Source organism: Macaca nemestrina, chromosome 1 (genome assembly GCF_043159975.1).
Source record: "Macaca nemestrina isolate mMacNem1 chromosome 1, mMacNem.hap1, whole genome shotgun sequence".
Lineage (NCBI taxonomy): Eukaryota > Metazoa > Chordata > Mammalia > Primates > Cercopithecidae > Macaca > Macaca nemestrina.
In genome coordinates this window covers 81,147,228-81,173,926 of record NC_092125.1, presented here as the reverse complement: position 1 = coordinate 81,173,926, position 26,699 = coordinate 81,147,228, and the positions used below count along the sequence as shown (strand labels likewise).

Sequence of the window (26,699 nt, the reverse complement as noted above, 5' to 3'; positions counted from 1 at the left end):
TAGTCCCAGCTACTCAGGAGGTGAGGTAAGAGGACCACTTGAGCCCAAGAGTTCAAAGGCTGCAGTGAGCCCTGTTCACACCTGGGCGACAGAGCAAGACCCTGTCTCAAATAAAGAAAAAACAACAAGAAAGTTAAAAGCAAAAAACAATCACAACTAAAGGATATTGTGGTTACCTCCCCAACATCCATGTTCCCTATTTTAATTTCTGAGTATCACTCCTGACACCCATTCTATAAATTTTGGGGAAATATCACTACCCTTGCTCTAGAAATGGGACATGAGACTCAGATACAAGTTACTCAGTGCAAATGCTCCACCTTACTGGTTCAAGGGTCAGCAAGGACTTAATTCAAGCCAGTAGGTCTAGACATGTTTTCTAGAAATTTCTCAGAAAGAAACTCTCTCTTCAACTGAATGATGTGATATGAAATATGATACCTGGAACTCCTGTAGCCATTTTGCAACTGTAAGGGAAGTCAGACTAAAAACAAAGATTAGAGCAGAGCTGAGAGAACTGCAGAGCAACAGAGCCACAGACTTGACCAAACAATATCTGAAGACTGACCTCTCTCTAAACTTTCCAGTTAATTAATAAATCCCCTTTCTTGTTTTAGCTAGGTATATTTACTATTATTTTGCAACTAAAAGCATTCTATTGGATACACATGGCACAAGGTTAAAGCTCTATTTGATTGATCACAAAAATTTCCTCTGATTTAGACTCAATATTGAGCTATTAAGTAGAAATTTATTATGTTAATAAATACATGTTATTTTTCAGAAATGGCTTAGGAAGAAAAACAAGACTCTGCCTGACATTGGAGATTTTCAGCAGACATACAACTGTAATTTGCCAGGTGCCAGGAAAACTGACCTTTCCCAACATCACAGGCCCTGTATGTGCTAACACAAATTGTGCAGAAAGGGGCAAAGATGCTGCAGCCAAATGGAAAATAGGACATTCTTAAATGAAGTTTGCTTCTGGAGAAATCCATATAGCACCAAACTCTTAAGTCTTTTTATTTTCATGCTATTTTGTTTAAATTGTCTCAATTTTTAAAAATCGAAGGATTTCTAATTAAAAATCAAAGACTGGATACATGCATTTATCTTCACTTGCTCCCAAAACCCCACTAACATGACAGTAAAGAAATGTTAAAAATTATAAACACTGAAGATAATGGCTGGAAGAGATAAAAGAAAACAAAAAAGTTAATAAAAGCTTGGAAGATGCAAAGCAGAAGTATAGTTTCTGACTTAGCAGAACAGAGAAAGTTGAAACATAACGTGTAGTTAAGAGAGAGACACCAGCCAGCCATGGTGGCTCATGCCTGTAATCCCAGCACTTCGAGAGGCTAAGGCAGGTGGATTGCTTGAGCCCAGGATTTTGAGACCAGCCTGGGCAACAGAAAAACCCAATCTCTACAAAAAATACAAAAATTAGCCAGGTGTGGTGGTGCATGCCTGTAGTTCCAGCTACTTGGGAGGCTGAGATGGGAAGAACTGCTTAATCCCACAAGGTCAGGGCTGCAGTGAGCCAAGATAGCACCACTGCATTCCAGCCTGGGTGAAAAAGCACAAGGCACTATCTCCACATGCACACAAAAAAGGAATACCAACAAGAAAATAATTCACAATAAAGAGTCCAGAAATGGGGCAGAGTTATGGGTAAGGCTAAAATCAGAAGGATGACAGAAAGTCCACATAAGGAACAATTAGATTTTAGATGCCCTGTTGGGTGTGGTGGCTCATGCCTGTAATCCCAGCACTTTGGAAGGTCAAGGCAAGAGGATCACTTGAGCCCAGGAGTTCAAGACCAGCCTAGGCAACATGGAGACTGTCTTTACAAAAAATTTTAAAAATTAGCCAGGCTTGGTGGCGCATGCCCATAGTCCCAGCTACTGAGGAGGATGAGGTGGGAGGATCACTTGAGCCCAGGAGGTCAAGGCTGCAGTAAGCTGTGATTGTGCCACGGCACTCCAGCCTGGGCAACAGAGCGAGACTCTGTCTCAAAAAAAAAGAGATTTTAGATGTCCCTCTACAACTCTGTGACTTGCATTCTGGCAGGAGAAAAGCAGTTTACTCTCTAGAAAAAAAAAAAAAAAAAACTGAATCAGACAGATACCAGACTCTGGGACTACAAGCACAACTGAGTGTGAGGATAAGATACCGTACTGAAGGCCAGGCACGGTGGCTCACGCCTGTAATCCTAGTACTTTGGGAGGCTGAGGTGTGTGGATCACTTGGGGTCAGGAGTTCAAGAACCAGTCCGGCCAACATGGTGAAACTCCATCTCTACTAAAAATACAAAAATTAGCCAGGCATGGTGGTGGGCATGCCTATAATGCCAGCTACTTGGGAGGTTGAGGCACAAGAATTGCTTGAACCTTGGAGGCAGAAGTTGCAGTAAGCCGAGATCATGCCGCTGCACTCCAGCCTGGGTGACAGAGTGAGACTCGGTCTTTAAAAAAAAAAAAAAAAAAACCAGATACTGTACCGAAAACAGGGAGATTCAATTTATACAGTGGTCCCTGATTTATAATAGTTCGATTTTACCATGGTGGGAAAAGAATATGCATTCAGTAGAAACTGTACTTTTGGTATGGTATGACCATTCTGGTTTTTATTTTCAGTACAGTTTTCAATAAATTACATAAAGTATTCGCTCTTTATTATAAAATAGGCTTTCTGCTAGATGATTTTGCCAAATTGTAGGCTACTATAAGTGTTCTGAGCACATTTAAGATAGGCTAGATTAGGCTTCATTAAGTTAGGTGTACTAAATGCATTTTTTTTTTTTTTTTTTTTTGAGACAGAGTCTCGCTTTGTCACCCAGGCTAGAGTGCAGTGGCGCAATCTCAGCTCACTGCAACCTCCAGCTCCTGGGTTCAAGCAGTTCCCCTGCTTCAGCCTCCCGAGTAACTGGGACTACAGGCGCCCGCCACTACGCCTGGCTAATTTTTTGTATTTTAGTAGAGACAGGGTTTCACCATGTTGGCCAGGATGGTCTTGATCTCTTGACCTTGTGATCCGCCCACCTCGGCCTCCCAAAATGCTGAGATTACAGGCATGAGCCACCGTGCCCGCCTCTAAGTGCATTTTTGACTTATGATATTCTCAACTTCCAAAGGGTTCATCAGGATATAATGCTACTGTAAATTAAAGAGCATTTCTATACTAAGCAGTGAGATCACTCTCTACCTCTCAGTTCTCTTCCTTTGTTTAACTGTCAGAAACTAGTAGCAACTTGTACCTCCCAGGCAGGAGAAAGACTCTTCTTTGGAAAGAGAAAACAGCCCAAGAGAAAAAGCTATAGATAACTGGTCCCTAACCTTTTTGGCACTAGGAAGCGATTTCATGGAAAACAATTTTTCCACAGACAATGTGGGTGGGGGCAATGGTTTCAGTAGGAAACTGTTCCACCTCAGATCATCAGGCATTAGATTCTCATAAGGAGCTTGCAACCTAGATCCCTTGTATGCACAGTTCACAACAGAGTTCACACTCTATGATAATCTAATGCCGCTGCTGATCTGACAGGAGGCAGAGCTCAGGCCTGCCACTCACCTGCTGTGTGGCCCAGTTCCTAATGGGCCACAGACTGTTACCAGTCTACAGCCTGGGAGTTGGGGACCCTTGCTATAGATATTAAGAGTCAGCAATGTCTCAGTAAAATAAATCTGATATTCAACTAACAGCCCTACAGTGAAACCCATGCACACAGAGTTTCCAAGATTTTTAGTATTAGCTAAATGTTTGAGGACCAACCAAGGAATGCTCCTATCATGAAATAAAGAAACCAAATCAAACAGAAAAACAAACAAAAATACAATGCACAAAGAAATTATTTTTTAAAAACTAAAATTATTTGGACAGAGGTGAAAGTATAACCACAAAACAGTAATAGACTATAAAAATGAATGCTCAGAAAAGAAGAAAAGGCTTTGAAAAGTTTACTTATAATATTTTTGAGACACGGTCTCACTCTGTTGCACAGTGGCACAATCATAGCTCACTGTAACCTCTAACTCTGAGCTCATGCAATCCTCCTGCCTCAGCTTCCTGAGTGGATAAGACTACAGACATGTACCAATGCACCATGCTAATTTTTTTTTTTTTGTAGATGGGGTCTCACTATGTTGCCCAGGCTAGTCTTTTAACTTCTGGCCTCAAGTGATCCTTCTACCTGGGGCTCCCAAAGTACTGAGATTAAAGGCATAAGCCATCGTGCTCAGCTGAAAAATTTAAATGAGAGCAGAACATTTAAAAATATATAACAATAACATTGGAAGAAAAGGCTTAGAAAATCTCCCAGACACTAGAAAAGTAAAAATTAGAAAATCAAAATCCAGGAGTTCAAATATTAGACAAAAGAAATTCTAGAAAAGAAAAAATGGGAATAAAATTTATCAGGGATATAATACAAGATAATTTCCCATAAACTCCAAGAAAACAAGTTTTAGAAAAACAGTAAATGTAATCATAATCACTGAGTAGCTCAAGTATGAATAATACATAATTTTAACAGTGAAGACACTAACCAAAAATCGTGATAACTCCATTAAGGAAAGAAAGTTGAGGGGGAAAGGGAAAAAACTTAAGTATAAAAAAGCTAAATCTTCCTTTGCCTTATTAGTAAGTCAACATACATGATTAAAATGGAAAAAATTTTAAATGGCAGCATAATATCGAGAGGATTATAAGTAGTTGCCTCTGGGGATAACCATTCAGGGATGAGAAAGGGTGGACCAGGGAACCAATGTTTTTCATTATATGCATTATGTCATATTTGAGTTTTTAACATTAATTAAACCTATAAACTAACCTTTGTGAGAAACAATGTTTTATAACATTAAGTAACAAGAAATAGCTCTCCATAAATTTTATGGTATTTTGGTCTTAATTAAACTGTTTCTCATAAAAGTCTTCTTGCCCATTTCTTATTTTTTCATTCTAGATAAATTATATTTTTGGTTACCATTATGAATGACACTATAAAATTTTGTTCTCTAACTGGCTATTGCTAGTTATTTTATATACTTCTGTTAAATTGTTAAGAATCCTTGTTTTAATTGTTCTTAAATCCACTGATAATAGAAACTATTTCCATGATCGTTACATTTAGCATTGCTCCCCACCCACAATAGATGGGAAGCAAATATTTAACAAATGATAGATAACACTGCTAGAGCACCTACTTATAATGTGTCACCCACTAAACTAGGCAATTTATAATCTCTAGCCTTCACAACTCTTTAAGGTAGCGTTTTGTTTAGGCCACTAGGTAGACTAATCAGCCGTAACAAAGAAATACCAAAAAAAACCAAGGGCTTAAAGAAGATAGAAGTTTATTTCTCTCTCACATAACAGTGCAAAAGTAAATGGATAACCTAGGGTGGAGAGTCAGCTCTGCTCCAGGGAACCCAGACTAGCCAGTCAGTTCTGCCGTCTTCATCAATTGGCGTCCATCTCTGGATCCAAGACTGCTGCTTTAATTCTTGTCATTTCCCAGCCAAAGAGAAAAAAGAAAAGAGGACATCCAGGACACATGGGTTTTTCTTTAAGAAGATGACCCAAAAAGTTGCCCGCATCTCTTCCTTGCACATCCCAATGGCCCAAACTTACTGGGCCCAATCTACCAGCGTCTACCTGGGAAACCCAGTTGGAAACACTTGGGTAGTCATGGGCTAGCTTAAACTTCAGGCAGGACTAGAAATTTTATTTCTGAAAAGAAGAAACACAGAATGGCTACTGGAGTATATCTGGCAGTCTCTGTCATAGGTAGGTATTATAATCCCTATTAAAGATAAGAAAATTGAAAATCAGAGTTATTTGCCTACGGCCACATAGCCAGCAATGATTAAGCCAGGATTCAACTCCTCTTCTGTCTCTGGATCCCATACTATCTCCCTGCTAAATCATGCTAAATAACCATATATATATATATATATTCTTTTTAATTTCTTGCTCAACTGGATGATTCTAACCAAATAGTCTTGGGTGTCCTCCTTAATACTATTTATTACAAAATTTCCTTCCCTTAGGTGGAAAGGACCTTGATATTCAATTCTAATGCTCTCATTTTACACAGTAACTAAAACTCAGAGATTAAATGAGTTGTTTAAGGTCCCATAGCCAGTTACTGAAAAAAAAGGGCAAGTAGAGACCCTGGGTTCCTGATTTTCATTCCAGTGCTCTTTTCACTATCCTATTCTATCTTCTAGTGAAAATAAAGTTTGTCTGTCATAATTATAGCCATTCCCAGATGTTAAATGGTTTAAAATGATAATTTTTTTTCTTCCAAATGATAAGAAAGCACTAGTTCCAAGCAGATATTAAAGTTTGGTCACACATTACCACTTCTGTACATTTACTGAGAATTCAGAAAGTAATGTTGTCTTTGGACTAGCATAAAGCTACAGGAAGAAACCTTCACAGTCACAGTAGTTTCTCTGTGTATCTCTAAAACCTAGCATTCTTACTTACAAACATCATGAGAGTAAAAGAATTTAAGCCTGTTTTTTTCCCCCAATTATGTTTACCTTCATTTCATGGTCACTTAAAGATTCTGGTACCAAGTGTGCCCTCAGAAAATAAAACAACTTATTCCTCCTATCTCAAAAGTCAAAATTATTCGTAGTCCACTAAAAGCTCTATTTGCTACTACTATCTTAAATACAAAATAGAGATCTAGGAAGTCTGCTGAATTAAGTTCAAATTTTTTTAAAATTTATTTTATTTATTTATTTTTTGAGACAAGAGTCTCACTCTGTCTGCCAGGCTGGAGTGCAGTGGCACGATCTCGGCTCACTGCTACCTCCTCTGCCTCCCAGGTTCAAGCAATTCTCTTGCCTCAGCCTCCCAAGTAGCTGGGATTACAAGGCATGTGCCACCACACCCGGCTAATTTTTGTATTTTTAGTAGAGACAGGGTTTCACCATGTTGGCCAGGCTGGTCTCAAACTCCTGATCTCAGGTAATCTGCTTGCCTTGGCCTCCCAAAGCGCTGGGATTACGGGCGTGAGCCACCGCGTCCGGCCACTCGATTTTTAAATAGATGTCAAGGTTGCCTAAAAGTAGTATAAAAATTTGTCATTGCATACAACTTCTTTCCAGCTTCTCTCCTTCCTACTCCAGTAACAAGCTCCCCACTGAGATAATTCCAAATGCACCTGGTATTTTGCATTTAAACAAAATACATTTAAAATCATTTGGGAAAAAATTTTAAATATTTACGAGGAAACAAATTATTTACATTGTTCATGTCATATAGCATGGTAGTGCTCATTGAGACTGGAAAATCAACTGTATTACCAAAGATTTTTTTAAAAAAGAAAAAAACTCCAATACGGAGTGAATATGATATAATAGGGATGTTCTATAGTCTGAATGAATCAAATTTAGTGTAAGAGAACCATTAATTATCTATGCCAAGTATACAAATATAATCCAAGTAAAATTAAAGAGTAAATGACCCTTTCAAAATTTGAAATTACCTTTTAAATGAAGCTGCTTCTGACAGCTTGGTATATGCCTTTTGAGTTACTAAATATAATTCAACAGAAATAAGATGTTGTCTGCTCTCTCAGAAATCTATGAAAGGAAAACATAATATATATTTAGTCTAAAAACAAACACCGAAACCCACAAGACCAACAACATTTGGAATGTTCATACTATAGTACTGTCAAATGATATACAAATAATTATACATTAAGCCTAGATCAAAAAATAATAATTCCCACCATTAACTGAATCCCTACTGTGCACTTAGTACTGCACTAGGTACTTCACATGCATTGTTTTGCATCCTAACAACAACTCTGCAAGGGAAGTATTATTCTACTTTAAGGCATGGGAAAAACAGAGTCAAGTAAGTTGGATAACTTGCTCAATATCGCACAGCTCATGTGTAACAGAGCCTGGATGAGTCAAATAATTCACTCTCAGAAAACTAATTTGAAGGGTATATTTAACCTATTAAAAAGAATTATAGGGATACTATCTGAAAATATAATCTTATCTATCCTCTATCACCACAGGAATGCTGATTTACATACATAAAAATATAAACAGGGTACCATTTTTTAAAGCAGTCTGAATTTCCATGTATAAGCTTAGTGTGCCCTACCTGGCTGTGACAGGATGTTTCAATAGTAAGACCTCGTGTACGCCTTTATGGTCTAGATCTTTCCCTGGACCCAACCCAAACTCCTATTCTGGCTTCTTCATTCAACTGCTATTCCTAAATTCCTGCCTATCTCTCTAAGTTTTACTGAAACATTTTTCATTTCAGGTTCCCATCTATTATCTTGTTTCTTTTTATTTGTGGCAGAAATAGAACTAAAAGAGAATCCCATTGTAACCACCCTCCCTCTTTACTTTTAAGGACCAGCCCACAAAGAGTTAGCTTATCTATCCAACTACAGGATAGGGTGCTATGCTCTGTTAATATCTTTTTTTTCTTTTTCTTTTGAAGATGAAGAAAGAATCATCAAATTTCTAAGGAAAGGGGGTAAGCAGAAGAAAAATGTTTTAAAGTTTTGAAACTTAGAAATAAATAAACACCATTCTGTAAGATGCTGCAGATGCAGCAGTACAAAATAGACAAAGTCTGTACTCACAGAGCTTACAACTTAAAAATTTGTGCCTTAGTGTTGTAGTTGCTCCAAATGATACTTAAGACACACTGCATGCCTCCAAAGACTCACCATGTACCAAGGACACTGGACATTTAAACAGCTCTTTAGAATTTTATAAAATGCTTTCTTGGCATCTCATTTAAGCCTTATTGCAACAACCTCACAACAACCTACGACGGTAATGACTATTCCCTCTTTACTAATAAGAAAACAGATTAAGAAAACCTACATTTTGTGGCACAAATAATAAGAGAAAGAGCGAAGGTTCAAGCCTAGGTCTTCTAGCTCCAAATCTACTATACTAAAAGTCTCTGCATAAAAATGAATCTGGCTTCTGTCAAGTTAATTAGAGCTCAGTGCATAACATCTGAAATGAACACCTCATAACTCATACATCATACCATAGTTTTACACAGTCATGGCAAAGCAATGGTCATAGGAGGAAAGCAATTAAAGGGATGTAAATTCTAAAGAACAAGGCACAGCACCAAGCCTTTCCCTTCTCCTCAGGCCAAACCCCATTTCCTATACTCTCCACTGCAAGTCTTGCCACACAGTTTGAATATATAACTGAACTATTCCACAGTATCAGAGATCAAAAGTTAGTTTATAGTAATAAATATGTAGGGTACTAGAGGGTGGTCATGGGGCATACAAATATTAAATTCCACTAAATACCACTGATCAGAACCCATAGAAATATCCTGGAACAAAAAGTAGAGTGTACGGAAGAACCTACTTAATAATACCCACACTTTTGCTACACTAATATGAACAGTAGTGAAGTTATATTTGTGACTTATCTCAACTCTTATCACTTTTTTAAAAGTCTATTCTCAATCAGATATCTATCCTAAACTGTCCATAACAGAGGGTGGAAGTTGTAATTCTGCCTACTCAGTATGCGTTTCTAACCTTCTTTTCTGATTTAAACATCAGCAGCAACAACAAATAAACATCTACCTTGTGTTCGCAGAAGTCAAACACAGAACCCCCATGTCCTCAATTCCTTCCTCCAGTTGAAGAGATAGATGGGTACAAGATTATTTGGGTTGTGATTTATTTAAGGTGTGTTTGGGTTTTAATTTTCAACTTATTTAAATTTAAATTTAATGTGTGTAATCTAATTTAACTTACATTTACTTTCATTTTTTATTTCTTTGAGACAGAGTTTCCCTCTGTCACAAAAGCTGGAGTGCAGCAGTGCAACCTCGGCTCACTGCAACTTCCGCCTCCCGGGTTCAAGTGAGTCTCGTGTCTCAGCCTCCCAAGTAGCTGGGACTACAGGCACGAGCCACCACACCTGGCTCATTTTTTGTATTTTTGGTAGAAACGGGGTTTCGCCATGTTGGCCAGGCTGGTCTCGAACTCCTGACCTCAGGTGATCCACCCGCCTCAGCCTCCCAAAGCACTGGGATTATAGGTGTGAGCCACTGTGCCTGGCCTTCCTTTTAATTTTAAATTTGACTTAAAATTAAATTCAAGAATATCCAAAAGAAGTCAAAATAGCTAAAGTAATCCTGCATTTTAAAAGGTCTCAACTAAAAAACTTCTCTGTGAAATACTAAAATTTTTTATATTAATGATAAAATAGTTCTCTATCTCTTAGACCAGTAACCAAAAATGAAAGTTCTTATAACAATTTCTTAGACCTTAACATTAGAAATTTTTATAAAAATCAATGACTTGATGATTTAACAAATTTATCATCACAGATAGACTTAGACCTGTCTGAGAGGGTTAAGAAACTTACACAAGGTCATTAAGCCAACAAGTAGTAAATCAAGACTTAAACTTGGAAGTTTAGTTGCCCCAGGGCCTGTGAGATGAGTCTCACTCTATTGCCCAGGCTGGTGTGCGGTGGTGCAATCTCGGCTCACTGCAACCTCCGCCTCCCACATGCAAGTGATTCTCCTGCCTCAGTCTACCAAGTAGCTGGGATTACAGGTGCCCACCACATTTTTTTTGAATTTTTAGTAGAGACGGGGTTTCATCACATTGGCCAGGCTGGTTTTTAACTCCTGACCTCAAGTGATCCACCCACCTCGACCTCCCAAAGTGCTAGAATTATAGGCGTGAGCCACCATGCCCGGCTGCTATGTGATTCTTACCCACTCTACTTTTCTGTTTAATTGGTACCTGGCACACAACTGATACTCAACTGGTTACAAAATGAATAGATGATCAATCACCTCAGTGTTTCACAAACTTCAGCGTTTTCTCAAGATGGTACTCAAGGTCCTATATGTCCTAGCCCCAATCTTATCTTCCCTTACTCTCTAAAATGTATCTCATATATTATAACCAAACTGGTCCCTCAAACACATGCTGCAACTTCCCATCTTGTCCCAGGCTTCCTCTACTGGGTACTTGTCCCCTATGCCTCTATGCCTCTACAAATCCTATCTTCAAGTACCAGTCCCAAGTCATTATGTATAAAGTTTTCTCTAATCTCTTTGTCTTGTGATGTCTCTCACGTGAACTACTATTGGGTTGGTGCAAAAGAATTGCAGTTTTTGCCATTAAAAGTAATGACAAAAAGCTTATTTTTTTTTGACAAAAAGTGACAAAAAATGACAAAAAGTATAGAGCTTATTAAATTCAGCAATTCTAAGCTATAGGGTCTTTATGGACAATTCCTTATTCTATAAGAAATAAGAACTTACAGCTATTTATAAATCTACCTGGCATCAAACGTAGTTCCTATACACCATAGGCATTTATTATATATTTAATTTACTGAATTTAAGATACACTTATTATTCAAAAATAAACCTACTACCTCTGAAATAATCTCCCCATTTTTTACATATCATTGTCTAATTTATGATTCCACATGTGTATGTGTCCATACATATGTCAAACTAATCAATACTTAAAATGGGGTAGTAACTCTTATCAGATAACAATGCTGAAATTCTCAATGTTGACAGAACCCAGTTTTTAAAAGAACCATTAAAGAAGTATTTCACATTTGCACAAAGGTCGGCATATTAACGGTTCTGTACAACTAATCCATACACATATCCTACAGAAGAAAGAAGGAATCCAGGAACAATTTTAATAGTAAACATATATTTAAAACATTACAGGCATTCAAATCCAAAAGATCCATCAGTCACATGTGCCACCATAACAATTTAGGCGGGTTCTTCACAAATTTAGATATCATTCTGTAGGGATTAGGCTCCTTTCCCATTATGCCTAGAACAAAAAGGACCAGATCTAAATAAAATGCAGCAGTCACAGTCACACAGATACTTGAGTCACTGTCATCTCTGAAAGACGGCCACCAAATACCATATACACAAATTGATTTTATAAAATAAGTGAATGGCCTATCAGCCTTGCTAAAAGCTAACTGCTAATGGCAGAGACCGTGTTGGGAAGACCAACCAAAAAGTACCACAGAAATCTCTGCATTGAAATTTGTTTTAAAGAGGGTGGAAGGAGCCAGGCACTGTGGCTCACGCCTGTAATCCCAGCACTTTGGGAGGCCGAGGAGGGAGGATCACTTGAGATCAGGAGTTCGAGACCAGCCGGGCCAACATGACTAAACCTTGTCTCTACTAAAAATACAAAAAAGTAGCCGGGCATGGTGACACGTGCCTATCGTCCCAGCTAATCAGGAGGCTGAGGCAGGAGAATCACTTGAACCTGGGAGGTGGAGATTGCAGAGAGCCGAGATCGCACCACTGCACTCCAACCTGGGTGACAGAGCGAGATGCTGTCTCAAAAACAAAGGAAGGTTGAAGGAAGGATGGAAGGAAGAAAGAAGGCAGGAAAGAAAGATGAAATAAAAAGAAGGAAAGGAAGGGAGAAAAGTTCCAAAACCCATACACAAATTGCACAATCTTATTTTCATTGAAATGACCCCAAAAATAAAAATAAAATATACTTTCAAAGAGTCCTTTGAAAGAGCTGCTTGATTTCATGGTCAAGTTATGTGGTTTGTAAAACTTGAAGATATTCAAGTCAGTGATAAACACTAAATCACATGACCCACTTAAGGAACAGGCAGCGAAAAAATCATCTGGAGTTTATACTGGCTGTGCAAATGAATGTACTTAGTCATTACCGAACATCATGACTTACAAAGCAAGCAATTGTTTCCTTTCAAATCCTCATCTTTTCTACCAGTGCTAACAAAATTATTGCCAAAAACACTAAATCAATACCATCTGCTAAAAAAACCTCAAAACATTAACCTTAACCCATTTAAAAATGTGAGTTAAACATCTTTTCAATTAAAATATTATTTTTAACAGTGTTCTATCAGTTAAGCAAAGCAAAACACAACACATATATCCTATGTAGGTAATCATATGAGAATATATGAAAAAAACAGAATATCGAAAATACTGCTCTAAAGTTATTTTCTATTTCTTGGCTGGGCACAGTAGCTAATGCCTATAATCCCAGCACTTTGGGAGGCTGAGGTAGGTGGATCACCTGAGGTCAGGAGTTCAAGACCAGGCTGGCCAACATGGTGAGACTCCATCTCTACTAAAAATACAAAAAATTAGCCAGGCGTGGTGGTGCATGCCTATAATCCTAGCTACTCAGGAGGCAGAAGAATCGCTTGAACCTGGGAAGGCAAAGGTTGCAGTAAGCCGAGATCGTGCCACTGCACTCCAGCCTGGGCAACAGAGTAAGACTCTATCTCATGAAAAAAAAAAAAAAAATTCAAAGAGAACTGATGAAGTAAGTTACCATCTCTTTGAAAACTGATATAAGAAGTTAAGTCCTAAGAACAAATTTTGTAAAATTCCAATACAAAGATGTTTTGGCATTTTCATGGTAATTTCAGCCTTAATGTTACAAATTTTCTTAGAGCATCTGCTACCTAAACTTTACAACATGGCATCCCATGCACAGAGCAAGTAATCCTTGGTTCTTGTTTATCTTAGAAAAAGATGCAAGGGAAAACATACTTAATGTACTATTAAAAGATCTTTCTCAGATTTTTTTTCTTCCTCCAGAGGGCAGTTAATATAAACCTTCAGTAAGGGGAGTTTTCAAAAGTGCTTTTTGGAAGTCATCTGTTGCTTCTTCATCAAACAAATAGTTCATTTCTTATGACTCTAAATGAAAGAGTTTTATCAGTTACTAGAAATTTATTTTTAAATAAATTTTAAAAAATCCTCTATGCATCCCCCAGCCCACAGGTTCAATACAAAATACTCCCATGAAGCACAATGACAACATGGACTTTTATTTCTGGCAATGCAGCCCCATGGCTGGAGATCATCTAAAAATGTTGTATTAAGTGCTTAAAATTTTGTTTTAATGTATGGAAGAGCCAACAACAAAGTAAGAGAAATACTCAAGGGCAGAAATAATTTTTTAAAAAGTGCAAGTCTAGAGAGGTGAGTTAGTGCTGAAGCCAATGTTCCCCTGGGGAATCAACATATCCCTGGTGGAACGAACCTGATGGAGGACAGGAGCTATAGAAAATAGGGTAATAGGCAGCAAAACTTGAGGGCCTGTACAAAATGGAGAGCCTGAGCAAAGACCGTCTCACATAAAGCTCCTGAGGGGGGTAAATTAAAAAACAGTTAATCTTACAATCGATACACATGAAGGAATGGTCAGGGGAAAAAAGAGTAAATGCATATGGGTAAATCTAAACGCTGTTATTTCTGGGGCTGAAAGATCAAGTCCCAAAACTATAATATCTCATAAAAATAGTTCTTGTCAGAAGGAGGTTCAGGAGAAGGATAAAGATTGCATTTACATTTAGACTTTGTTAAGTATGCATATTAACAGTTCTATGGTAACCATAGAGAAAAGAAGAAATAGAAAACTTCCAACACAGTTCAAGGGGGGGAAAAAAACAAACAAAAGATGAGAAGAAAGTATATGATATGGTAGAAAGAATTTAGGTCTTGGAGTCAGATATTCTGGGCATAAATCACAAATCTACATATATTTCTTCTAACCACAGACAAGTCACCTACTTTTAAAATTTCAGTTTCCTCATCTTTAAAAGAGGAATAATAATACAAACTTTTTAGCCTAGTATTTGAGTTAACATGCAAGTACACTATACCTAGTACAGTCCTGAAACAAAGATTGTACACAGATACCTTTTCCTGTCCTGTTCATTTCATGACACGGAAGCATGCTCAACTAGTGAGGAGGTCATTATTTTAGGCTGCTGGATCAGACTATTTTCAGCTTGAGTATCACAACTATTACACAGAATTTTTCCTTGACTTTCTATGTACTCCTTCCTTATTCAGGATTAAAAAGCTTCTAAATCAAATTATATGTAGTACCTCAAGTTTATTATTCCTAAACTATGCTTAAATATGTTTAGATTTTCACAAGGAAGATTAAGTTAAATCGAATGCAAATGCCCCTTCCACAGCAAAATGCCACGATTAACAATGCATATAAAATAAAACCCAGCTGTTACTTTTCAGATAGCTAACTACCCCTGACCTCAGTTCTAGAAATAAAAAAGAATGATTATTAATTATATAAATTTAAAGATGTATAACTCACCTATTAAAATTTGTCAAAGTTAAGAATGAGCATGTAATACCAAAATTTGATAAAATAACATCTTGTTGCATGAAGATTATATCAGGAGTTTAGAAACTGTACTCCCAAAATTAAAGTGTCCAGTAAAAGCTTAGTAAGTCAAGCAATCCCAGTAACAGTATTATAAAAGTTGACTCTAAGAATTAAAAAAGTGATAAATTTAATTCAATAACCCACATATGGATGATCCATGCCCCTACCCCTTTTTATAATTCTCCAAGGCCAATTTTAAATTCTGAGTGGAATTTTTCTCTTCAACACAGGATGTTTCCAGAATTCCACCATCTGTACGTTTACAGAATAAAAATTATGTATCTAAGACAAACTTCAAATGGCAAATCTGTCCCCCAAATTATAACATAATCCAAAAGAAGTACTGTACATGCTTTAACTGTTTGTCTCTACCGGTACAGAAGACTAACTTTAGAGCATATATGCCAAGAAGTCATCAAGGCGACACAATCCTTTTACCTGAAATAAAAATGCTAAAGGCAGAAAACGTCTTCCAAGAAACCAACTGGCAACCACTAAAACTAAAGATGAAAGTTTTATTAGAATGGAAATGGAAAACCTTGCATATATACACATACTCTAATAGAAAATGACATGGGGGGAATGTTATATTTAGAAATCTTAAATAGGGGCTATATTATTTATAAAATGGGAGGTATCAGCTTTATAGTAAAAGAGTTGAGCTAAAACTCTGAAGTCAGATTGTCCAAATTCAATGGTTACAGAAATTACATTTTAGTTAGTAGCTCCCTGATAGGAGTGGATAATCTTAATACCCATCACACAGCATTCAGCAGATATATAATAACGTAAAGGCCAATACCAAACAACCACAAATCATTAAAAAATTCTTAAAGTGTAGGCCAGGTGCAGTGGCTCAAGTCTATAATACCAGCACTTTGGGAGGCTGAGGCAGGAGGCTCGTTTGACCTAGGAGTCTGAGACCAGCCTGGGCAACACAGTAGAACTCCATCTCTGTAAGAAGTTAAAAAACAAAAAAAAATAGCTGAGCATGGTGGTACACACCTGTAGTCCCAGCTACTCAAGAGGCTGAGGCGGGAGGATCACTTGAGCCCAAGAGGTTGAGGCTTCAGTGAGCTGTAATCACACCACTGGACTTCAGCCCAGGTGATACAGTGAGATCCTGTCTCCAAAAAAAAAAAAAAAAAAAAAAAAAAAAAAAAGTATTAATGTGTAAAGGACACTACTAATCTGCAATTGAGCCCAGAGCTCTAATTACTAATAATCAGGTTATAGTCTTAAAGGACTAAAGGAATATTACTATACTATACTGCTGCTGAAGTCATCTTGAGGGGCAACCATGAGGAATAATCAACTATACTAAGAAGAAAAACCCAGGATGGGCCTGGTGGCCCAAGCCTATAATCCCAACACTTTGGGAGACCAAGACAGGAGGACAGCTTGAGCCCAGGAGTTCAAGACCAACGCAGGCAATGAAAGGAGACCTCTGTCTCTACAAAACAGTTTTTAAATTAGCCATGCATGGTGGTGCACACCTATAGTCCCAGATACTTGGGAGGGTAAGTCAGGAAGATTGCCTCAGGCCAGAAGTCAAGGCTGTAGTGGGCTATGATCTCACCACTACACTCCAGCCTGGGTGACAGAGCAAGACCCAGTATCAAAAACAAACAAACAATTTGGCAAGCACAGCAATTCAATCTGCCCGGCACATAGTTTAACTGCTGAGGGGGTGAGGAGGCTGGGATAACAATGTATTAGAGATACAAGCTATTCAGCTGGGCACAGTGGTGGCTCACGCCAGTAATCCCAGCACTTTGGGAGGCCAAGGCCAGCAGATTGCTTGAGGCCAGGAGTTCGAGACCAGCCTGGCCAATATGGTGAAACCCTGTCTCTACCAAATATACAAAAAAAATTAGCCAGGTGTGGTGGTGGGCGCCTGTAATCCCAGCTACTCAAGAGGGTGAGGCACGAGAATTGCTTGAACCTGGGAGGCAGAGGTTGCAGTGAGCTGAGATCGTGCCACTGCACTCCAGCCTGGGTGACAGAGTGAGGCTCCATCTCAAAAAAAAAAAAAGAGAGAGACACAGGCTATTCCAAATGGCTTAGTTCTCCCAGGTTCCAGTGAGTTAAAAAAGGATCTATTGCAGAACATTATTAAAGTTTAGTTTGCATTTGACTTTCTTTTTTAAAATTTGTTAACTGACAGATAAAAATTGTATATATTTATGGTATACAACATGATGTTTTCATCTACGTATATATTATGAAATGGCTAAATCAATATATTTGACCTTGACAGTCTGAAAATCTAGGCAGTTTCTGAAAAAGTAACACCCATGTCTAAAACCTACAGTTGGGAATGAAAAAGAAAGACTCTGAAGAATGCTTGAATTCTTATACCACCACCTCCCGCCCCCACCAACATTCCTCACCCCTGGGGAGAAACTATTTGAGACCGAACTGTTAACTGGCAGCAACCACCATCAGCATCACCTGAACAGGCTTCTAGGGCAGCAATCTAATAACCACTCATTTAGTGGCCACTAATTTACTCTTCATTTCAAAGTGGTCTTTTTATCTAGGTTTAAAAAAAATGAAACTGTCTAAAAATTTTTTGCAGCAGCAGCGGCATATGGAAACACATTCATCATTACCCTCCATTATCCTTTTCAGCTGGCAATAACTTGGGGTTGTAAAGCAAAGAAAAAAGAGTTTGGGTGATTTTAATCAAACCTTGGATTCTAGCCCTGCCCTGCAGCATGCTGTAGTATGAGAAAGGTTCCAGCCTCACATTCCAACAGAAACGAATTTTTATGTGAAGAGCCCCCCTCCATTAACTGCCACCTCTCCTTTCGTTACTGTTTTGAATCAATGCAGCATATATTTTTAAAGTATCTGCTACTTTCAACTATGCTAGATGCTACATTAATTATGGTACCATCCTTGAAAAAAATAAATGAATTACATTTAACAAATGCTTACAGTGGAACAAAAGGAAAATAAAACACTTTTAGGAGTATGAAGACATACAAAAAAAAAAAGTAGAATCAACATGCTGCTAACTCTCTCTAAAAAATACTTTAAGTATCAGCACCAAATCATTTAAGGTGCTTTTGAAATGTAGAAGAAAACAGTGTATAAGCAAAAGCAGAAGGGCTTTAAAATAAGCTCCACCATTCACAGGTAGCACAAGCTTAGACAAATTAATCACTCCAAAAGTCAAATATAAACATCTACCTTATATAAGGGTTGTTGTAAGAAATGAGTTACATTTCTCATTGCAGTGCAGTGTCTGGCATATATGATCAATAAATAGAGGCCAATATCATTAGAGGCATTTTCAACACATTTACTGGTGAATTTTCCTGTTTGGTGGAAAAAATTTATCAAGTCAATAAAACTTATTACTGTTCTGAAAAACAAGGTAAAATAAGTTTCATAAATTAATATGTAACTTAATATATAAATTAGAAGTATTTATCTTATAACAAGTTGGGAGATGGGAAACTGCAACTAAGAGGCATATAATATTTCATCAGGGAGTATTTAAATAAACAAACAAAAAAATGTAATAAGATTCTGAGGACCTGGAGAGGGAAAAAACGTATGAGAAGTAGCTATACCTATTTGTCAAGTTGAAAAAGGTCCTGTCTCCTCCCATTATTCTTCCTCCTCTTCTCAACTCCTATAGGGAAGAAATATGTTCTCAGATACTGGGAGTCAAAAAAAAAAAAAAAGGAAAGAAAGAAAGAAATCTGAAGCAACAAGGTAAACAAGGAAGCAATCTACATATATTAAAATACTTTGCTAATTCTTTAGGTGAACAGAACTTTTCAGTTTTACAAGCTTCACTTCAAAATACATACACTTTTTTTTGCTTTTTACTTATTTATTTTTATTTATTTGCATAAATTTAAGGCGTCCAAGTGCAGTTTTGTTACATGGATAATGGTGAAATCTGGCCTCTTGTGTAACCATCACCCAAAGAATGTACGTTGTACCCATTTGCAATTTCTCATCCCTCACCCTCTCCCACCTTTTCCAGTCTTCAATGACTATTACTCCACATTCTACTTCCATGTGTATGTGTTATTTAGCACTTATAAGTGAGAACATGTAGTATTTTACTTTCTAAGATAATGCCTTTCTAAGATATCTTTCACTTAAGATAATGCCCTCCAGTTCCATCTATGTTGCTGCAAAAGACATGACTGCGTTCTTTTTTAAGCTGCATAGTATTCGTGTGTGTTTGTTGTGTGTACATCACATTTTCTTTATCTAGTCATCCATAATGGATGTTTAGGTTGATTCCGTATCTTTGCTATTGTCAATAGTGCTGCAATAAACATACTGAGTGCAGGTATCTTTTTGATATAATGATTAATTTTCCTTTGAGTACATACTCAGTAGTGGAACTGCTGAATCAAATGGTAGTTCTACTTTTAATTCGCTGAGAAATCTCCATATTGTCTACCATAGAGTTTGTACTAATTTATATTCCCACCAACAGTGTATAAGTGTTCCCTTTTCTCTGCATCCTGATGTAATTTGGAATTAGGTCTATCAGTCATTCCACTATTTATTCTGAATTAACTCAGATAATTCAGACTAGCTAACAGGAGAGAAGCAAATTCCCTTTGGGAGAAAGGTTAAGGGACAAGAAAGAGAAATGTACGATTTTAATGCATGGACACTTAGGAGATGAGAAAGCATCATTAACCAAGGAGAAAGTAACAGAGCAGAGAAAAGGAGGAGATTTTAAGAAGGTGTGCACCAAAGGCTATGGAACAAATATAATGATCAACATACCACTCACTGATATTTTAGCGGCAATAATTTGCCAGCATGTCTCACTCAAAGTGAAATGCTGCTGTAGATTACCAAAACTTATCAACTGTAGAACCGTGAAACAGAAAACCTTATAATTTGAAACACTGAGGTCTGGATATATGCAGCTGTCCTATCTCATGATCAAATTGTATTAAATCATTTATGAAAATCATTATCATTGAAAATTCAATGGTTACTTAATTACATCTTTAAAAAACAGTTGGAATTACAGGAAAAACATGCAAACTTACTTCTTCCCTCAAAAGCCTCTGTCAAGCTTTGCTAAACTCTTTCTGCTTATAAATGTAGAAATACATAAATTTCTCAACTTAAATTTAAAACCTAGCATACAAAATGATATAGAGAGGTTCTTGTCAAGCTTGAAGGGTTCCAGAAAGAACTGCAAAGGCTAATAAATAAATCCTAATAAATCAATCTTCAAGCACTGCAAAGGCTCCTGAGAATGATAGCTAAACATACCAAGTCACTCTGATTCAAATGCAAATTCTACCAACCTTCTGAACGCAAGTGAAATGGTTTCCAGGTCTGGTTCAGAAAGAATTACACTACAAAGTTAAGGCAGATACTCTATGCCTCCTACCTAGTAATCTCACTACTGGATCTTGAGCCCAAATATGTCATTCAATCCTGTATAGTCCATTTTCACACTGCTATAAAGACACTACCTGAGACTGGGTAATTTATAAACAAGAGTAAACAAGAGGTTTAATTGACTCACAGTTCTGCATGGCAGGGGAGACCCCAGGAAACTTACAATCATGGTGGAAGGTGAAGGGGAACCAAGGCATGTTTTACATGGTGACATGGTGGCAGAAAAGAGGGAGAGCTCAGGGAAAACTGTCACTTTTTTTTTTCTTTTTTTTTTTTTCCTTTTTTTTTTTGAGATGGAGTCTCTGTCACCCAGGCTGGAGTACAGTGGCACAAGCTTGGCTCACTGCAGGCTCCACCTCCCAGGTTCAAGGCAATTCTCCTGCCTCAGCCTCCTGAGTAGCTGGGATTACAGGTGCCCGCCACCACATCTGGCTAATATTTGTATTATTTTTAGCAGAGACAGAGTCAGGCTGTTGGCCAGGCTGGTCTTGAACTCCTGACCTCAAGTGATCCGCCCACCTCAGCCTCCCAAAGTGCTGTGATTACAGGCATGAGCCACTGCACCTGGTCAAAAACTGCCACTTTTAAACCATCAGATCTCATGAGAACTTCACTACCACGAGAACACCATAGGGGAAACCACTCCCATGATTCAATCACCTTCTACCAGGTCCCTCTCTTAATACATGGGGATTACAATTCGAGATGAGATTTGAATGGAGACACAGAGCCAAACCATATCAAATCCTTAAGTGCTTTCATATCTTACGATGCATCATCCCAGAAAATGTCTTTTTTAACCAATTATCTTTGGAGCTGGCATCTGTCAAAATAGTTTATTTTTATTCAAATAGTTGTTTACTCAAAACCTGAAGGGAAGAACCCTTTAAAGAAAAATGTTACTTCAAATGCTTGTGCTTTCCACTCCTCTTCCCAACCCCATCTGAATAGTTACATTCCAAAGCAAAAAAAAAAAAAAGGCAAGAAGAGTAATAAAATTAATTGGAGATAGCACTGTAGTTAAGAACATCATTTCAGTTTGAAGAGATGGAACCTGCAATGAAATACAGCCAAAAGGTGCATTGTTCATTCAAAAACAACAGCCCTACTGATCACAGAGGTAGAGAAGTACTCTACATATGGCCAGACACACGCACCTGCTTAGAAATTATAAACTTGAAGGCAAAAGCATGCCAAAGACCCGTGGGATGGATAAGCATATTTCTGAAGTCAGAAAAAAATAAAATAAAATAAATTTAAAAAATAAAAATAAAAAAGACCTGCGGGAGTAACATACAGCTGTAGGAGGAAAAAGGGATCTCATTTTAGTGATATTTTCTAATAACACCCTCAGCCAGCTGCCATGTAAAATAAATGCTACAATTTCTTGAGTACTATGTGGCAGGCAGTATGCTAAGCACATTATATACATTATCTTGTATTTCCTATAATGACTACGTACAGTAGGTATTACTATGCATATTTTGCAAGTAAAGCATAAAGTTCAGTAACTTGCCTAAGGTCTCTTTTAACTGTGCTGAGATTGCAAGTGAGCAACAAATGACAATTATTATTATTATTACCATAATTCAGCTCAAATTAATGCCTGAAACCTGGCAAGCTTCTAGAATATCCATTTATGTCCTATAATGTTCTATCCCCCAAGGAGTCCTTAAAATTCTCTTCTGGAGGGTTTCCAAGTACTTGGGCTCCAAAAGCACCATGCTTTCCTATCTTGAACTGCCTCCAGAAAGGAAGTCCTCTCAGTAACTTCTCTTGGTCCATGTGTTCCCTATCCTTAAGGTCTTTTCAAATACTCCTTGTGAATCACCCAATGGCTAGCTTGCAAATCCCTTCAAGCCCCATGGGTATCACACTTCACTATGTGCCCCAAGGAGTTATGTAGTCTACTTAGATATTTTATGATGTATCTACTCTCTGCTCTTCCTTCCCCTAATATAACTGAATAGCCCGAATATCACCTCCATTCTCATAACAATCAATTCATACTGCCTTAAATAGAGACTGAAAATCACCCTCCTTACAGAAAATTTGCCCTTGATTAGCTTCACTTAACTATAACTACTTTTGTAACAGAAAGGGCACTGGATTGGAAACAAAGAGATCTGGCCTCAAATTCTGGTTCTTTTACTAGGTATGGTACCTGGGTAAATCATCTTTCTGGGACCCTTTTGGTGAACATAAATGAGAGGAATCAGGCTAAATAAGCACAAAACTAATTCCCAGATCTAAATATTTAAGCAGAAAGATTAGCAAGAGCATAAACTTTAAAAAAAATAGTTACAAAATTTAAAAATGTTTTTAAACACCTTAAAGTAAAAATATATACACAACGTATTAGCTGGGCGCGGTGGCTCACACCTGTAATCCCTGCACTTTGGGAGGCTGAGACAGGTGGATCACTTGAGGTCAAGAGTTCAAGACCAGCCGGGCCAACAGGGTGAAACCCCGTCCCTGCTAAAAACACAAAAATTAGTCAGGCATGGTAGCCAGTACCTGTAATCTCAGCTACTCCGGGAGGCTGAGGCAGAAGAATTGTTTGAACCCAGGAGGCCGAGGTTGCAGTGAGCCGAGATTGTGCCGTTGCACTCCAGCTTAGGCAACACAGCGAGACACTGTCTCAAAAAAAAAAAAAAAAAAACCCCACAAAGATGCATGTGTGTGTGTGTGTGTGTGTGTATATATATATATATGTATATATAACATATTAAAACCACAAAAAGAGAGTAACTTTTAAATGTCAGAGAGTGGAGGGGCCATTAAATTGTCCATTTTCCATTCTTTGGCATGATGAAAACCCAGGTTTTCACTGCTTTTAAATCCCTTAAAAAGTAACTGGGCTATGAATTTTGATACTTTTATTAGTCCAGTCTCACACAGCTATAAAGAATTACCTGAATGGATAATTTAAAAAGAAAAGAGGTTTAATTGGCTCACGATTCCACAGGCTGTACAGGAAGCATGGCTGGGGAAGCCTCAGGAAACTTACAATCATGGCAGAAGGCAAAGAGAAAACCGGTGTGTCCTACATGGGTGGAGCAGGAGAAAGGACCAGCACAGGGGGAGATGCTACACACTATTAAACAACCAGATCTTGTGAGAACTCTACCATGAGACAGCACTAGAGGGACAGTGCTAAACCATTAGAAACCACCCCCATGATCCAATCACCTACCACCAGACTCCACCTCCAACACTGAGAATTACAGTTCGACATGAGATTTGGGTGGGGACACAGAGCCAAACCGTATCAATATTCTCCTATTGACTATGCAATATTTTATATGCCCATATTAGTTTAATACACCAAAAGTATTTTAAATGCTGTCATGGTTAGCCTTATGTGTCAACATGGTTAGGTTATAGCACCCAGCTATTTAATCAAACACCAATTTAGGTGTTGCTATAAACATATTTTGTAGATGTAGTTAATGTCTACAATCAGTTGACTTTAAGTAAAGGAGATTACCTTCCATAATGTCGGTAGGACTCATCTACTCAGCTGAAGGCCTTAAGAGCAAAACCTGAGGTTTCCCAAAGAAAGAAAGAAATCTGCCTCAAAACTACAGAATCAACTCCTGCCTGAATTTCCAGCCTGCTGGTCTGACCTACAAATTTTGTACTTGCCAACACCCACAATTGCATGAGCCAATTTCTTAAAATAAATCTCTTTAACAAATACACATATATATGTGATAATGGTCTGTTTCTCCAGAGAACCATAATGATACACTAACACAGTGAAAATCAAACTGGTACTATTTTGCTTCAAGAGGCTCCACCAGGTCATTCACACAAGTGGTGGGAGGGATTCCCCTCCCAGCCACCTGCAGGTAACCAAGGAGTGCATCATCTGTGTGGTATTTAAAAACTGTAATAAAACCAACTAAAAGTCTTTCTGCTATATTGTCACCAGGAGCTGGCAATTCTAAACCTCAGTGCTAAAATACTCTTTCCAACTATAGCAGACAGCTCCCACCATCAAGACCCCTAGTATGTCACTGGTAGTGGTCAACTTCCCCCACCCCCCCATGCAAATCATTTATCCAATAGTTCTTCTATTCCTTAGGCTCTCAAAATTAAAAACAAAACTAATAATAACAACAAAGGTTAAGGGCAATCAGTGTGTTTTCTATAATAGTTGCCATTGTGAGTTACAGCCTATCACTTTATAGAAAAGTTCATCTATAGTGTCATGTGATGCCTCACTCAAAGCAAAACTGAGTCTACTTATATAATCCAACAAATTATGATTTAGTGTTAAAAGTATTTTTAAAACAACAACCTAAACAAGAGGTTCACAGTCATAACTATGTGCCTAGAGGCCGGAAAATGTGCCAAGATTTATGGGATCACATTCAGCAGAATGGACAGGGCCCTACTAACAGGACTGCAGTGACTCATCCCCTTTTGAATCACTCTGAGACCCAAGTCATCTTGGTCACTATTGGAGAAAAGGCCTAACTCACCAGAAGAAAAGGACAGAAAGTGATACTAAAAGCAGTCAACCCTGTGTGAGTTAACCTCATTAAGGGCCACACTTTTCATCAGAGGCAGTGCAGCAGCTGGACCATAAGTTAGCAGATCAGCACTCTTTGGTAGCTCCTCGTCCAAAAACTGTACTTCCCCGTTGTAACAAATATTCTTGATTCTATCAAGTGGCGGGAAATGGCTTTCTAACTAGGGTATGCAGATAATTGAGAACGTACTATATAAGAAAATTGATAACCAAAGAGCATAGAACCAACGAGCTCAACTTAGCACATTACTTCATATTTTACAAACTAAAGGTTAAGGAAGACAAATGTATGTATATATGAAGACAGTGTTTTGGTTATACCTATTTTGATAGTTCTTCCAATACAGACACTGTACATATTTCGGAAATAAAAAGAAATAGTGAATCTATAAAATAGCCAGCAGTTCACTGTACTTAATTGAAAACTGCCATTATTGGTTAAACTGTAAAATACATCTAAATCCTATGAAATAACAAAAATAATTTACCTAGATAGAAAGCTAAATTTACTAAACAATTAGAAGAAAGAATACAATTCCAAAGATTTTCCAGAATACAGGGCAATCAAACCTCAACATACCATTCATATATACAGCTAGCCCAACTTGCCCAAGAGGGCAAGTGCTCTTGTGTTTCAACAACGAGCACTTCCTCCAACCATGAACTAATGTCTAAAGACTTGCATGCTTTCTCAAGTGCTTTATTTCTCAAAAACCGTGGGAAAAGGCGGAAGAAAAATAAAATCAAGCCTTATCAGATAAACAATATTGTCTACTTAAAGAAATAAGATTAACTTGAGACATACACAGAAATTAACATGACAGTTAATTCAATTACTTTAGAGATCAGTGTTATCTCTTTGTAATTTGAAAACTTATTCAATATGCTCATTTACATATCAAGGCACTGTTTATGTTTAGGCCTTGCTTTACACTTGTAAATATCAGCAGTCCTCCTAAACAGAAGGACATTATAACTGCGTATTTCACTCAAGCATAGATATTCAAGGCCATCAAGAATTTACAAGCTAGCAAGACATCGCAGTACCAATAAATATAAAATGTTCTAGTTTTCCTGAATTAGTTCAAGTCAGACCACCAAATCAGATCTAAAAGTTACCTGTAATAATACAGTAATTTTTAAAACAAAAACGTCTAACATTTGAAATATGAAACACCCGAAACACGCAAAGCAATCATCAACTCTCACCCTTCACCAATGACAGTGTTATGATTCTTCCCACTTTGTGACAAAATCCAATTCAACTACCATCTACTCCTTTCTAATTACACTGAGTGAGATACCATATTATGTAGATTAGGAAGCACATATTAATCACATCCAATAAAACATAAATACAAGGTAAATAACAACTAAATAATTACCTTTGGTAATAATAAGGAGCCCACATACCAAACACTGGCCACTGGGAAAACTAAATGTGCTAACGTGTGTGTAACAACAGATCTTGGGTTATCAATATTTTTTAAAAACACTGATAATGGCAAATATTTATATATATATATATAT

General features: G+C 37.6%; 1 protein-coding gene across 11 annotated transcripts in view; it reads right to left on the bottom strand.

The window, feature by feature from the left end:
* Positions 1-26,699, bottom strand: part of LOC105478099 (dispatched RND transporter family member 1) — a 212,086-nt gene that overhangs the window by 174,484 nt on the left and 10,903 nt on the right. For 5 of the 11 annotated variants that reach the window (XM_071081037.1, XM_071081056.1, XM_071081017.1 and 2 more), the window contains exon 2: positions 18,811-18,872. The exons of 2 other annotated variants lie outside the window; for them this stretch is intronic. The gene's annotated coding sequence lies outside the window, so the exon portion shown is untranslated. Of the gene's footprint in view, positions 1-18,810; positions 18,901-26,699 lie in introns of all 11 variants that reach the window. 4 more of the 11 variants (XM_071081029.1, XM_071081023.1, XM_071081048.1 and 1 more) reach the window with 1 other exon arrangement.